Genomic DNA, 4,144 nt, shown 5'->3' with positions numbered 1-4,144 from the left:
GTGGATGAAAAATGGTTAAAAGAAGAGAAAGATGAAGAAGACTCAAAACCTGACGCTGAAGATGATCAGGATGAACTCACATCAATCAAAAATCTTAATCTGCGTCTTAATGAAGTAGTAACAGATGATGATGTGGGATATATCTGGGGTCAAAGGACGTGGTTTGTGAATGCTAAAGATGTGGAAGCTGCAGCTATCTTTACTAATAGCCGAAGCCTTGATATATCCTATGCACTCCAAATATACGAGGCTTTGAGAGATGGAAAGAAACCTATGGCAAGAAATGTGGTACTATGCCCAATAATGTTTTGTCCAATCAAAAATAGCTTTCTAGATCAAATAACATTCATAGGGCCTACACATTTCGAGGAAACCTTCAGTCGATTCTTTAAAGACACTCTTAAAAATATTCCACATGAACAAGGCAAAGAGGCACAAGGTGAGAATATGCTAAAGGAAGCAAAGAAGGAATTCCTCCTTCATTGCAGATTCCAGCCCATTGATGGTCAACATTGGGCTTATGCTTGTAATCGGATCGCAAAAGAAGCAAAGGAGGTCAAAAGACTCACTTCAGAACAAGTTGCAAAGATAAGTTCATTCCATTATTATCCTGCAACAATCTGTATATTCAAGCATGAGATCAAGTATTTGATTGAGTCCGAAAGACTTAATCATTATGTCCATGGAAAGCGTAAGATATCCTCAACATCAGAGGTCTTATAGAAGGCAAGGGTTATATGGACAACATTTGGTTCTCCAAATCCTGATTTGAAGCAAAAGGTCACAAAAGCAGACGCCGACACACTCACAAACTTCTATACTTCTTTGAGTGCAGCTGTGCCTAGGGGAACTCAAGAGCGAGAAGAAAATATGACAAGCCTCAAGGTGGTGAGGGACAGATATGCCGACTACACTTCTATCATATTTCGTCCTGTTGAAGTGTTCAATGAGATGCTTGAAACGTGCATTGCTTGTGAGCATGGACAGTTGACCTATGAAGCTCCTTTGTTTATCTCCGGAAAGTCAAAGGTAATGGATAAGAAGGAGTTGACGGCAAGGATGTGGAGGCCTATAAAGTACTTAGCTGACAAGTATGCATCCATGGCAGCACAAAAACTTTTAAAGAAAGAATGGTTTTTTGGAAAGAAAGAAAAAGACCACCGCATGGAAGAATGCATCAATGTACAGGTGAGGCGTGATGCAATGCATAGTGCCATTAAGTATTTGCTGTTAGAGAAACAAATTCCACTTACTCATTGTAACATTGACTATAATGTAATAAGCATATAGCTTCTTTGTCAACACCCAAGGTAAAGCTATGGGCAAACAGGTGGATTAAAAATGATGAAGATGGGTTAAAAATAGTAACCTCTTACATGAGAAAAGAAATCCCACAACAGGTGGTTGCATATGTGGAAAGATTAATCAGCGAGATAAGGATGCCGACAGATATGCACCAAAGCTTTCAATTCAATGTAGAGGTTACGGCAGAGTCTGGAAAGCTTGTGAACTTCAGGGGAGTTTCAGAAGATGACTTCATCAAGAATGAGTCAGCATGGGATAAGCCACAACTATTCTTTATCAATGAAGTTTCTAGCGATGATATCCATAACTTCATTGATAGGATAGTATATACCACCATTAGCAAAGTGGAAATTTGCAACATTGTCATTTTTGTTGATAAAAAAGACAAAGAAACCATGCAGGTTACTCTAGAGCGAGCATATTCATCAGATTTGAAGATCTATAGTGGTGTTTATGCAGTAAAGAGAGGCAAGAGAGAATGTGGCGTAGCGATTCAATCTCTTGAATCATTCTTCTTGTGTATACGAAGTCCCAAACCTGATCACTCCTTACAAAAGAACATAAGAGGGAATTCAAATAATTTGAGATTGATGCTAGAAGAGCAAGATATTCCCAGGTCCATACATTATCAAAAAAACAACTATGGAAGTCCTGCAAAAAGTGGGAGTCTCTTGCTTACCATGATGGAGAATTTGCTACCGGTAGGTTGGGAGGTCACCTTGTGCAGGATGGGATATTTATTTGAGGATCTCCTTAGAAAAGGCAACTCCACAAATATTATTGAAAACAAGCATTTCATGGCTTATTTTCAGCTTCAAGTAGATCTAACCACAGGTTATGAAAAAGAGATAGAGCACAAGGACACTGATGATGAAAAGATGGACTTACATGACCTGTTCAGAGAGAGGTTGGTGGATGAAGAGAAAGATGATGATGCCTTCTTTGATAATTATGGCTCGTAGGGTTATGTAAAAAGGCCACAAAGACTATACTTAGCGGTATGAACTCTCTATTTCTCAACTAAATACAATTTTTTAAATAAGATTTAAATTTAAACATAATGAATCTAATCTCTCATATTTGTTTACAGGCAATAGAGGAAGAAGAAATGGATGAAGTCAATATGGAGGCACTCCCTTCTACTTCAGCAAGGTTCCACCTCTAAATTTGATTGAAGAATCCCATGAGGACAAGAGCTTTAAAGACACCATGGAAAAGTAGAATGACCGTAAACATAGAATACAAGCTATGATAGAGACCCATTCTACAAATTTAGCTGCATTGGATAAAATGGAGAGCTCATTTGAAGTTAGGATCGTTTTGAAACGAGAACCTCAGTATTTGAGCTTTGGTAGAGAGGAGGTTTCAATCCTCTCCAATCCTTTAAAAGAGGTTAATGACAATGTTATCCTGGCCATTCTTAGGTAACATTTGTTTATTTGTTGCTACTTCAATGAGCTAACATTTGTTTATTTATTTATAGTGTAGTTATATATCAGTTTCCTAGTGTAGAATGCAAATCAATTCTATGAGCTAACGTTTGTTTATTTCTTGGTGCAGTGTAGTTATTTCTCAGCTTCCTAGTGCAGTGCAAAATCGTGTCTACATGCTCGATGCTCTCCTTTCTTCTATTCTTAGCTCTCCTCAAAAGACTATAGAAGAGGTGCGAGTTTGTACTTGGTTAAGCCCTTTGAATTTAGATGGGGTGCGAGTCATCTTTATGCCTTATCATGAGGAGTAAGTATCAACTCCAACCTTATTTTTACTATTTCTTTGGCAAGTTTGTGTAAAACAATAATCATTTTTATTCTGGTCGTGTAGCTCACATTGGAGTCTGATCGCTTGGGACCTTGAAGTCAACCGTTTGTGGTTTGTGAATTCAATGGAAGGCTATCATGCCAACTCCCCAAGGTAATTATTCTCTTAATATTTGTGTTACTTTCTTATTTTGTATCTTATGATCATGACATATTAATATATTTAATATGTCATGATGGAAGTGCTGCATATCGGCTAGTATCTACTGTCAGAACAACCACGGAGCAACAAGACCAAGTAGAATTCAAACGACGTCTACCAGTGGAGCAAAAAGATGGGTACAGCTATGGGTGGAGAGTTGCCTACAACTGCATGTTGTTTCTTAGAGAGATTTTTGATTTGGAGTTACCAGTCAAAATGGAATCATATACAGAAGCCCATCTACTAGCGTTTCGGGCTGAGAGTATTCAGCGTCTAATTGCTACCATTGGGAAACAACCTGAAAATATGACTACATTGCAGCATGTATAAAACCTTATCTTTATACTTGTATGCTTGTTCAAGCCTTTAATTGGGATGTGTAAATCTCATAACCTTTTTATATTTTCCTCCAAGAGGAGAAGAGACTGAGTCTAATGAAAGCATGCTATCTTTATACTTCTATGATTATTTAAACCTTTATTTTTATTTGGGATGTGTAAATCTCATAACTTTTTAAATTTTTCCTGCAAGAGGAGGAGAGACTCACTCTAATGAAAGCATGTATGAAACCTTACTTTTTAAATTTTTGCTCCAAGAGGAGGAGAGACTCAATCTAATGAAAGCATGTATGAAACCTTATCTGCTTGTTTAAGCCTTTATTTGGGATGTGTACATCGCATAACTTTTTTATATTTTTATAGCAGAAGGAGGATGTAGAAGACATAGCAAGTGAAGAAGAATACGATGTAGACTACTCTCTCAATAAGATGAGTCATGAAAATATGACTCTATTGCAGCAGATTGGAAGTTCATTCACCGCTATGTTGTTAATTCGACAACAACCTCATTTTTTTGAATTTGGTGAAGAAGAGATTTTAAT

Source organism: Dipteris shenzhenensis, chromosome 15 (assembly GCF_047967505.1).
Source record: "Dipteris shenzhenensis isolate YYH24624 ecotype China chromosome 15, Dip_SZ_1.0, whole genome shotgun sequence".
In the NCBI taxonomy this organism is placed as follows: domain Eukaryota; kingdom Viridiplantae; phylum Streptophyta; class Polypodiopsida; order Gleicheniales; family Dipteridaceae; genus Dipteris; species Dipteris shenzhenensis.
The sequence above is the reverse complement of the archived record's forward strand: the minus strand, read 5'-3'. Positions refer to the sequence as shown.